Source organism: Xiphophorus hellerii, chromosome 6 (assembly GCF_003331165.1).
Source record: "Xiphophorus hellerii strain 12219 chromosome 6, Xiphophorus_hellerii-4.1, whole genome shotgun sequence".
In the NCBI taxonomy this organism is placed as follows: Eukaryota; Metazoa; Chordata; class Actinopteri; order Cyprinodontiformes; family Poeciliidae; genus Xiphophorus; species Xiphophorus hellerii.
Window position 1 is genome coordinate 21,790,620 of NC_045677.1, and position 12,552 is coordinate 21,803,171.

Consider the following 12,552-nt stretch of genomic DNA (forward strand, 5'->3'; position numbering starts at 1 on the left):
TGAGCTGGTCTTCTTCTGAAATTTCCATGTTGTTTCCTTCAGCAGTTCTTAATGTAGCGCCACCAAGAACCTGTTTACCTCACTTGTAGGCAAAAAAAAAATTCACAATGTGTATGAACCATGTAGTACTAATACTACATGTATAATAAAAAGACAATTCAAAAAATGTCAGAAATCCAAAGTCCAAGTATGAATCTGGTTACAAAATCTGTTTTCTGACCTTAAGATAAATCCCATCTGTCATACAGGGTATGATAGATACCCATCTATCTATCATATACAGTACAGACCAAAAGTTTGGACACACCTTCTAATTCAATGGGTTTTCTTTATTTTCATGACTATTTATAAGGCAATAAATCCCACTTATTAACCTGACAGGGCACACCTATGAAGTGAAAACCATTTCAGGTGACTACCTCTTGAAGCTCATCAAGAAAATGCAGAGTGTGTGCAAAGCAGTAATCACAGCAAAGGTTGCTACTTTGAAGAAACTAGAATATAAGGGGTATTTTCAGTGGTTTTACACTTTTTTGTTTAGTGCATATTTCCACATGTGTTATTCATAGTTTTGATGCCTTCAGTGTGAATCTACAATGTCAATAGTCATGAAAATAAAGGAAGCTCATTGAATTAAAAGGTGCTGTATATATATATATATATAGATATATATATAGATATATATATATCTGTATATATATCTATATATATATCTATATACAGTACAAACCAAAAGTTTGGACACACCTTCTCATTGAATTCAATATATATATATATAAAGAGAGAGAGAGAGACAGAGAGAGATCAGTCTGTACTGTAAAATGAGCAAAACTTGAAAATCTTTCTGATAGGCCATGCATCATGATGAAAACGATACAGCCTCCCCCGGCCTCTGTGGGTTTTATGCAGAATCTAGGTGGCTTTGTTTTGCTCAACAAAAGATGTTAACTGGGAGACAAAAGGACCACCTCCCAAAAGGCATGAAAAAAAGCCCACAGTTAATTGAAAGTTCTTTCAATATTAAAAAAGAAGGAGATCAAGTGACAGCAGGGAGAGAAAGAAAGAAAGAAAAAAAAAAAAGCAGCTTTGAAACCCAGATCAGATCCACGGAGCATCTGGGAGCGGGAGCACCGACATCATGAACCAGGAAAATGTCTGTCAGGAGCTGAAACAGACCTTGAAGAGCGTAGAAATTCTATTAGCTGCAACAGTGTACGAGCCTCGGTGGGATTTCATAAGAGACGCGACGAAAAGAACAATGAATGTGATAGAAATTAACTTAACTATAATGATAATCAAATTTGTATGACATTTTTCCATTGAAAGCTTAAACAAGGACCTGGTTTATTACCAAACCGCCATGATATTAACCATATCAAATATCCCAGTAGTAGGACGGGAGTTCATCTGGGAGGCAGGAATACAAACTGCTTAGTTTTGCTTGCTGAACATGTGCAGCTAAAATGGAAGTTCTGGGAAAAGGAAAGAAAGAAAGTTAGTCATATGATGTATTTCTACAGCTTTCCTCTACAGCTCCTAATTAGTTGAGACATTTTGCTTAGTGGCTTGGCATTTTCGCCACAGGGGGCTGAAACAGTAGATTGTATTGGACATGCAAGCAGGAGGGCACAACCTAAAAGGCTGAGTCAGGAGTCCACATCCTTTGCCCGACTGAAACTGTGTAAAGCATCGCCTAACAATCCGCAACATATCAGAAATCTAGGCGAAATGTGAATTTAATGTCACGCTATTTTAGGCAAGGTGAGGAAAATCGGTGTTAATTTAACAACATACGGACAAGAGAAATGTGCAGAAACAAGCATTCTTTTAATATTTTATTATTTTATGCCCTGCTTCTGTTTTTTTTTTTTCTTTTTTACATCACCCCACCATCACAAGACTCATTCATCAGTGGCAAAGGCCTAAATAGAGATGTTTCATTAGCCCAGTGCTGAGACAAACACATTTGATGGATTAAACAGTCAAATATAACAAGATGCTTGAACTGCTGTCCTGGTTGTTAAGGGAGATCAAAGTGGGGCCTGAGGGTTTGGTAAGTGTGGGGAGCGGGATTGGTTCGACAGAGCTCCAAAAGAACAAGTGCTGGACCAGGAAGATATGACATCAGACGTGAGAGCTGCATTCCCTTAGGCCTGTTCTTTCAAAACCGTCAGCCGTGTCTGCACCAAACGAGCTGCAAGGAGAGGAAGGCGCAAACATTCCTTAGGAGAGCGGTTTTAATCGAACAATGAGGAGAAACCCAATCCGGTAATGTTGCGTGGTCTTACAGTGGCTGGCTGATCTGTTCATTTAGTCTGCACATTTTCTGCTTAGTGTGAAAAATGTTGCATGTTATATGCAAATTAAGACTCCTACATAAGACTAGCAGTTACTGTCACTTTTATCAAAAATATATATGCGTTACTAAAATCACAAACCTATTTAAAAATGTTAAACAGCAGTTTCACTAAAAACCCCGCATTAAAGCTACAGTATGTAACTTTTATTATAAAAAACGTGTTTTTACATATTTGCTAAAATTATCATGACAATTGTCATGACAGTATAATTTAAGACAAATTATCTGTCTCAAAAATACAATTCCTCTTGCCTTCTACAACTAAAAACAAAACCATATAGCTCGGTCAGAAACAACTATCAGAGTCAGAAGGAGGGTCTTCGCGCTGTCAGTCACTCCTGTGTACATGCTGGTCTCACACTCCCCCTTGCTCTCTGCTACGCTGCAGCTGCTTCACCACAACATATCCTGCCACAAATGCTAAGATTAGTTAGCATGACCACCGACGAAGGTGGATAAATGTTTTTCCTTTAATAGTAAATTGTTTTCCTGCCATTAGCACATTTAGCAGCGCATACATGAGATTTACTGACAGCGCTAAGACCTTCCTTCTGGTTCGCTGTTTTTGGTCAGAAGCAGTGACGTTCTTCAAACGGCAATAGCAGCTCAGGGAGAGGGTAGACAATATCAATATTTTCACAAATTATCTGTTTCATATTACATTGTCATGACATAATACAAATATTACTGACAGTTTTAACAAATATGGGAAAAACATTCTTTGTCAAAGTTACATACTGCACCATTAAACCTTTGCGTGTTATATTTTGAAAGAGACTCCTTTATCCAAAAATTCTAGGCAGTGAAGAGCTTAAAGTGTAACTCAACCCCAAATCAACTTTTTTTTTGAAGATGAACTGTATAAATTGGTCTTTACGGGTGCTATGTTTATGTTTCTGTCCAAATTGTGACATCTGGCCTAAAACCATTTATGTGTTGCTCTCTTTGAGTTGAATGGTTGCTACTGCAGTCAGACTTTCCAACTGGCTACAACCAGCACCGTTATTAGCCATTTTGGTGCCCTAAGCACAAATGGTTTGTCATTCTTGAAGCAGGGCAGATTTAACAGCTATAGCAGTTGAACAAGTGATAATATCTCATGGTCTTTATTGCTTTTGTATTTATCATTTTTCATATTTTTCATTTGTTGAAAGCATTATACGGTCGTAGTCAAATCTAGGTGTAAAAGTATGCTTAGCTATGTTATTACAAATGTAGCTTGTCTCATTCAGAAAGGGGCTTCTCAAAAACAGGGCAAATACTAATAGGAAAAAAAACTGTAGCAGCCAATCAAGGCTGAGGTTTTTAATTTTTCTGAATGCCACCTTGCACTGAGGACAGTGTTTGGTAGATTACCTAGCAGTGTTTTGTAAATAAAAATGTTAAGTTTGATTTAAACACTACACAAAAGTAAGATAGAACAAATACATAAAATTAAGCAAGTATTACAATAACTTAAGGATTTTTCCAACTATATTTCTTCCTCAAAGTCGATGGTTTTCCACTTTATTTCCAGTTTTTAATCATGTGGTAGAAGGTTTAAAGGTGAGTTTAGTAATTTCAGCAGTCTCCACAGAGGTTTTCTCTGCTCGATGCCAATGATCTGACCTTTCTTAAATAGGCTAGCATCGTTTCCACAATCACAGGATGTGTGTTTTGACATGGTTGTTTAAGAAATGAGAATCTCCTCATTGCATCGGCTGGGTTAAATAATTTGTTGCCAGCTGAAGGTTACTGCACTGCAGTAATTATCTAGTAGGAGGCTCAATCCCATTTACTTAGTTAAATCAAAGTGGTGACACTTTTTTTGGCCAGTCAATAATATGTAAGACAGATTAATATGGAAACTAGTGCAAAGGATAGCAGGAGTGTGAAGTGCCTTTATATCTCAGTAAACATATAGTTTTTCAAAATAAGATGGACAACTTATAGTAAATTTCAATAGTTTAAGACAGTATTCAAAAAGAGCAAATTCTTATTTGGCCCTTTTTATTATTGCTTTACTTTTAAAACTGGAATGATGTTGACATTCTTTGTCCACATTTTTTATTTTCTTTTGTGGAGTTTTCCCAAAATACTCATCTTAGGTAAAAGAACATCTTGTTCGGCAATCTTCTGCCAACTCGTAAAAATTGTTGCAAAATTTCACTCTATTACAAACCCTTCAGGAAAATTTTTGTCCAAAAGAGTCATTTTATGAAAAAGAGCAACTTTGGGATATTGCACCAATTCTGCTGCAGGGAAGGGGAAAATGAGGCCTACTGCATGACGTAAAGATAATTACATGACTGCTCAAAATATAAAGGCTTTTACTTGGTAGAAATTGCAACAGCCCTAACTGCAGTATGTTAAGGAGGTGCAGCAGTCTGACAGCTGACAAAGACACAAAAGTGAATGAGACGGGGAATAAGAAAGCATTCTGCTGCTTATGTAATGATGTGCAATATTATAAAATTATAACGCTACATGCATATAAATAAACCTGGCTTTAGTATTACCAAAATTTGTGCTCACGGGCACACTAGCAATATTAAATTAACTCATGTTGTGACTAATAAGAATTATGCTGCATTCAGCATATCTTAGAGGTCAAAGCTCAGCTCTAGGAATGATGTCAAACCTGAGTAGAGAACATCTTCAACCAAATTGGACAAACAGTGGGATTACCTGTTACTAGCAATAAAACCAGACAATGCATTCCTCTGCATTTTAGGCATAAAGGGGCGTGCTCACACAGAAAGACTTGTCCAATGACACATTCAGTAAATCAGACGAGATACTATACACGATATTTGGCTCATAAAAACAATAACAGATTTTCGAAGTAATTTTTGGGTTTCACAAATTGTATTTTGAATAATCTATAATCAGTGAGAATAAGTCAGTTCAGCTCTGAAATTTTAATATATTTAAGTTTTGTAAACATTACCATCTTCAGCAGCTAATAGTTAGCCATTCATGGTATGGACAAATGGTTTCAACAGTGCTTTAAAAGTTTTCTGTTTTTCATGATGAACCCATCAACAGTCCAAACAAGTGTGAACACAATGTTACATGCACCAAAGTTATATTGAAACTGAACTTGGGTAGTCTTATTTTGAAGAAGAAAAGGAAGTAATTCTAACAAAAGGTCTATTACATCATATTTATCAAGACTTCATTTGATCATCTCTATTTCAAAATCTAAGCTAAACAAGAAAATGCGAGAAGAATGTGTGGCATAAGGTCTTGGAATATTAAAATGCCAAACTATTTCTTGTGGAAGTGTTATGAGTCTAAAAAATCCAAATAAATTCAAGCGCTTTAGGGCGTATTTTGAAGTTAGATGGGAAGTAGTTCTTCGGGTACCAGCACAATATCATGCATCTTTTTTTGTATACCTTTATACAACTGACCTGCTTATGTCTAATAAATACTGAGCAGAGAATCTATAAAATACACTTTGGGTTTTTTGTGAAGTCACAAAAAGGGAAAATTTTCAGTTATTTTTCAGTGTTGGGACCACGTTAGAAATAAATGAGCATAGAAACCACAACAGTCTAGTCAAACTTGAGCAAAATGATTCTACATTTATTATAGAATCTTCAAAATAAAGTTTGTGATCTGTCAAATCTTTGCTTTATTGGTGAAAAAGATTTTGATTTTCAAAATAGTGCCATCTCGTCTCATGAGATACATTGTTATGTATGCTTTTATCAATATGGAAATTTAAGTTTATCTTGTCCTATTCTCTTTTAGCAGAAACACCTCCACTAAAACATGTTACAAAAACATAAGCTGTAGTGGAAATATCAGCTGTGAATTTGGCGGCAAACTTGACCTTCTAGACATTTTCTGTAATGTCCTTAAATCCACAAAGGAATGCATGAACATATGTCTGAGAAAGAAAATATTACCACCAACCTTGTGCAAAGTGTGACCAATCCATTCAACTTCCTCTTGAAAAACAAGACTGGAGTGGAGAGAATTAGCATCTGCTGTATCCCACCCTTTTGTTATATGTGTGGACCACTCGGAGGACATATGATATCACACGCGCTCCGTTTCTGAGAGACACAAACAAGGCAGGCAAAAAAAGAGAGGAAGTCGTGAGAGAGGGGAGGAGACGGAGGCTTTTGTCCCTGCATTTCTCACGGTTGGCATCGGAAACAGTCAGATGCCGTCAATCAAAAGTGAAGCCTAGAGAATGGGCTGGCCTATTTGTCTAATGAAAAGGTCAAAGGGTGGGAGGTGGAAGTACAGGGGGGGATAAGCAAAGCAGAGCATTGCTCAGACTGCCATGAGGGACCACCAAAGGGACCATATAATGTTTTAATTTAAGCTGAGCGAAGAATTATTTTGATTACACATAGTGACACCCGCTTTCATGTAATGATCTGTGCTTTCATCTGGCCACTCATTGCCATTACTTTGCCTGATTGCTGCCTTTTGTCATGCATATGTGCACTTGTAAGCGATTAGAAAGGCAGACAAAGGCAGAGAAATTTATGTTCCCCTGGAGTGTTGTACCTGGGGAAATCAAGGTTCTCTAATCCACCACATCAAATTACAGAAACAATGTTTCTCTTTTCCGACACAGTGAAGAAATCAGCTTAGTGGAGACGGCTGAGTATAACCGCTTTACCTGCAATCCTAACTATGGTTACAAACATCGCACAGATGTCGTTTGTTCTTGCTTTTTGTTTTTTTGGGTCACACTTCCATATGTCAGATCAAATAAAGTTTATTCTTAAAAATGAATTGAGTAAATACAAAACGGTTTTCAAGTAATTTTTTTTATTTATTGGGAGGGAAAGCCTGTCCAAACCAACCTGTCTGTATCTGACCAAATAACCGGTGTTGCTACTATCAAGTGTTTGCAAAAATTACTTTGGGCATATTTGAGCTAAATGTGAATGCCTTTTTTTCTCCTAGTTTTCTTTTTTATAATTGAATTATGACCCCTAACATGTGAGGCCTTTGGTGCATTAAGATCTCCTAGATGAGTTGTGAGTGCACTCTTGGAGTAATTTTGGTCGGCCAGTCACTGCTGGGATGGTTCATTACTGTTGTATGTTGTTTCCACCCCCATTTGTGGATAATGGCTCTCACTGTGACTGACAGGATTCCTCAATCCTTGGAAAGAATAGGCAAGCCATTTCCAGACTGACTACGTTCACTTGTCCTGCAAGTTCTTTAAACTGGTGCATAAGGTGTTGCTTTTTAGTTTTCTCAATGTACTTCTAGTTGTCAGACTGGTTCTATATAAGTAATTTCTTTCTTTCTAGCAATTAGGTTTGGGTGTGACTGTAGCTAAACAGAAGTCAACGTTCATGAATCAGAGTTAAATCATTATTTAACAAGACGAGCATCATTTCAACTTACGGCAAAAGTTGTTTTTGTGATAATTTTAAGTTATTGGTGACTTTAATGCAACAAAGAAGACTAGGACGATATATTTTATATGTGAAATAAAGTGAAGACCCACCAAGCTTTTTTTTTTTTACATTTCTTGTGTTTTATTGGAAGGTATTACAGGCATTTGCCACTACTTAGGGTCTTTTTATATTAATTGCCAGAGGATTATAAATTATTCATGTAGAATATTACTTTTACTTGCAACAGCTCACTAAGAGACTGCTCTTAAATGCATAGACAGAAAAGCTTGACTAGTTCAACTTTAATTGAGGACAAAAATAAAGACTTGTCAAAAAAAATAGACTGTGGTTGGGCAAAATTGGCAGAAAAATAAGTCAAAAGAGGTTTATGAAATCTGTTTCAGTCCGCTTTTCAGATTGATTTTCTTACGTCCAAATTTCTTTGAAAAATAAATAGATTACAAGGGATTACAAAGGAGGCAGGAAAAGGTCAAGTTTTTCAGCGCTGAAAATTGTAAGAAAGAAGGTGATAAGTTACTGTAGATTTTGTTGCTTTGTGTGTCAATTAAAATATTTCTCTAGGTAAAAAGTGAAAAAAAAAACTTTGCTCATTTTTGGTAAAGTGATATGGGGAATGGAGTGAGGACACAGAGAGTCATGTAATTCAGTGTAGTGAAAAAAATTTGAATTTTGGATACGTCCCTTTAACTTCTACTGATATCAGACCAGAAAACCTTTTCCCACTGTGCATTGTTTTGTTAAAAACAAGAACAGTTTTTAACAGTTTTTGTTAAAAACTGGCAGTAGTTCAAATGACTTCTGATTTCTTGCCATTCATAAAACCTAAATTTGTGGAATCACAGCAAATAGTGTTCATGTAAACATTATCCTCTCAACCTGAGCTGTGAATCTCTGAAGCTCCTCCCCAGGTTTGCAAGGCAATCACATTTGAATAATAAACAGCAGAGTAAATTCTTTCCAACATCTTCCTGCTGATGAAAAATAGACTTGCAGCTGTAAATCACAGCAGTAAAACCATGCATTTTGGAGAGCCATAACCTTCATAGAAAAAATCTGCCACGTTGATTTCAGCAGATGAAACCAGATCATCCTGCCACTGCTCTCTGTTTATAGTGGCTGCAGCCATTTACTCTGGTAAAACGTATATGTTACTTGAAGCGACCGTGTCAGATTTCTGTCATAAAATGTTGTAGAAAGCATCTGGGGGGTAATTCACATATGACACCAAAATATTCAGCTGCCAGTGGATAAACAGAATGCTGTCCATGTGTGAAAATGGCTTTGGGAAAAAGAAAGTGGCTTGTGTCGCTTTCTGTAATTGTGTAAATGCATGATGTGGAGTCAACATCTTTGTATTCTGACACAAAACTTCTTTTTTTTTTTTACATAAATCTAGTGAAGTAATTCTAACTAGATAAGTAGGTGTTTCTGGGTAAACCAAATTAAACAAAGGGTAAAATTCCAGCAGTCAAAACTAAACTCAAGTCCACTGGGGGAAAGTCCCGCAGTCTGGTTCAGCCACCGCTGGCGCCTCGGCTTCTATCACTGAAGAGATGCTGGGTAATTGAAGGCTAAGTGGTTGAAGTGAATCAGATGACTGGCCTTATAGTAAAAGGCAGAAGTTACTCAAAAGTATGAGACTCTGAAATTGCTTGAGATTTCAGGAAGTTTCAATAAAGAGGAAATTGAATGATTCAAGTATGACAATTACCATTTGGTTTTCCTAAACCAGTTTAATCAGATCCTCTCTTGACTATACTTTGTGAAAAAATCTTGTAATGTTTAAAGGGTGTATTGAAAAAAAACATTTTTGAGAAAGATTGAAGACAATGATCGTTTCTTTGAAAGACATTTCTTTGGTTGGAAAGCAACTACAGCATAGTGAAAGTAAAAAAAAATATCTGCACTCAAAAGCTCTTAGTTCAGAACATAGCTGGATTCAGAAATATGATGGTTGCATGACGGTAGAAATTCAGAGATCACAGTTACTGAGCCTCTAAAAATGACTGGCATTCTCAGCTTGCATTGGTATACTGTAAGTTATACCTCTGGATGCACAGAACTGGAACCTTCAGCTATTTGTCATTCATTCTCAGATTTGGGCACCATTTATGATTTGAGCCAATCCATATTTGTCTTCAAATGTCCTCAAGGTTCTGATATTATACTACAAAGACTCTAAGACATACAAAATAACAAGATGTGCTGCAGGCCTGCTTATAGACACAGCTGTTCGGAATTAAATAGAAAATTAGGAACTCTATGAAAACATACGTTCCTATGACTGCATTTGTAAAATGAAAATAGCAAAATTTGATTCTTATTTCCACAGTAACAACTTGCACACAAAAGTCAGCAAAATTAAAATTCTCAATGCAGTATTTTTCACAACAATTAGACCTTAAAAGTCCTCCAAAAACACAAAGTATAATTCATTCAGCCTTCCTATTATCTGCTCTCAACTTATAAGTGTGACCTACAGGTTTATACATTTAAAAAACGAGGATTTATGAGTTTCCGTCTTGTCAAGCTAAAAATCAACCGAAGACACTTGCACTTCTCGGTGCATCTCTGATTTTCACCACTGTGGGAGTTCTTTACTAAAGATGTGACTCATTTTATCACCTACTATGCAACACGGATGCACTCATGGATGTGTTCTGCATTGCAATGTTTGATTTAATTAATCTTCAAGACCGGAGGAAAACATTCAAATCTAGTACTTTTCAAGCAACTCATGAAGACCAAAAATAAGTCCAAGGTTTAAGCAGCTCTGATTATAATAACTTGCCCACTCTACAGAAAAACAGATGATTGAACTTTCCCTGATTGCTCCACGGCCTGAGTAAATTTTCATAAAATGAAGAATGGAGAGAGGGAGGTAGAAAAAAAAAACTAATTTCCATAAGACTATAAATAGAACCAACAGAACATGTACTAGGTTTGCATAACCCCCATTTTCTTTACAAAACTCATAAAGGCCGACTTCAGCAGGTAGAGGAACTTCCACGCGCCGCGCGTGCGATCTTATTTGGCGTCACAATTGATTACAACATCTGTGCAATGACTAATGCCGTTGCCTTAGCAACACCTGTGATTGATGGCTTTGTTAAGAGGAATAGTTACACATCATTAAACTTTTGTAATAGTGCATGGCAGTCATCTCAATAACTGGGGACAAAGCAATTACCAAGTCATTAAAAAGGGAATAGACTAATACAACACAGTGCACACTATTATGAGTGACATGCCTCCAGATCAGGGTGTGTGACAGTTTTCCTAACATAAAAACCATATCTTTGTGTTCCCATCCAGGGTCACATTAAGGTAGATTTAGATTTAGCTTAAATATATTCTCACATTAGGCATCCGATTTAAAGTTATTCTGTTTCTCATGTATGGGGAAGAAAAGTACAGTCATTTCCTCATCCTGTATCACCTTCATTTTACATCACAGATGCTCTAATAGTGTCAACTTGAATTTAAATTTCCATCGGGGCTACATTTGGTTGCATCTTGATGATAATTTGATGTCTAAATCAAGAAACTTTGTTCAAAGGAAAACCATGCCGCTCTGTACCAGTAAGCCAGAGGCAGTGCAAAGCAGTGCTGGCAATGATTGAGAGAACTCGAAATTCAAATGAGAGAGCGAGAGGAGATGGAGCGAAACAGATGTGCTGTTGTTTCGGAGAGGGTAGCATGGTGCACACGGTAAGCACACGCAACACACACACCGCGGCACACACAAAGCCATATACACGTGCATACACAGGAGCGCCACTCAATCATCCCAGTTGAGGGCCAATCCATCTATTGCTGGTTGACTGAGATCCAATCACCATTCCCAACAGCGCCACAATGAAAGAACGGCAGACAGCCTGTGAAGAAGCCCACTCTCACAGCAGATTGATGGGACAAATCTTGGGGCAGTTCATGAGGCATTCCATATCAAGGCAAACATACTGATAAAAACATAAAAAACAGGCTTCTGCCCTTACCTCGCTGCTTATGCTTTGCAAACAAAGTATTTCAACAGTTTAACCATAAGAAGCTTATCGAAATGCATCAACTATTTTATGTTTTGCTTCTCCCCAGTGCTTAACACCAACCTGAGTGTTTCCTAGTGATAAAACATCAAATCCAGAATGTTCTCTAACACCCAAACAATTTTAAATGTGCCTTTAAAAAAGAAAGACAAGTGAAAAAGTCTAGGAACAATTTGTTAAAAGATAAGCAAAGGTTTAAAATGAGTGTATTTTTTTGAGTATGTTTTTCTTATGTTTGTGTTATAGTCCTAAGAAGTAAAACAACAGAATCTGTCTTAGTACCATGAGATCAGACCATAAAAAATGGCAATTAGTATTGACCAGGAAAACCCTAATTTTGACATCTACTTGGAAATTCACATGTTTAGCATTTCTAACTGTAAACATAAGTGTCTGAGATGCATCGCCAGAGAACATTTGCCAATCAGCACATTCCAAGACAGACAAAGGTGTGCAGATTTGAAAAATTTAATCTTAGAAACTTTGTTGTAATTCATCTCGACTGTTATTTGTTTGGGTCTTGCACGTTCCTTAAATAGCATTGTGAATGGATCAAGTTTTCTTCCCTCAATAGCAACATCCAAATTGAACAGTGTAGTGCCTGATGATATGCTTTAGTATGATGAGGTAATTTAAAAAAAAAACATTTCTTTAAGACTAATTATGATGAACAGATGTCTTAATGAATAAAATTCTCACGACAGAAGCTGAAGTAATGTTTCAGCTTAGACAAACTATCAGACCAAATCATTTTTGACTTGCCAGATTG

General features: G+C 36.8%; 1 long non-coding RNA gene across 1 annotated transcript in view; it reads right to left on the reverse strand.

Moving 5' to 3' along the window:
* Positions 1-1,870: 1,870 nt before the first annotated feature.
* LOC116722021 (uncharacterized) overlaps positions 1,871-12,552 on the reverse strand; it is a 44,369-nt gene continuing 33,687 nt past the window's right edge. The window contains exons 2-3 of the long non-coding RNA XR_004339706.1: positions 6,263-6,405; positions 1,871-2,194 (exon numbers count right to left, since the gene is read on the reverse strand). This is a non-coding gene — a long non-coding RNA (uncharacterized LOC116722021). The remainder of the gene's footprint in view (positions 2,195-6,262; positions 6,406-12,552) is intronic.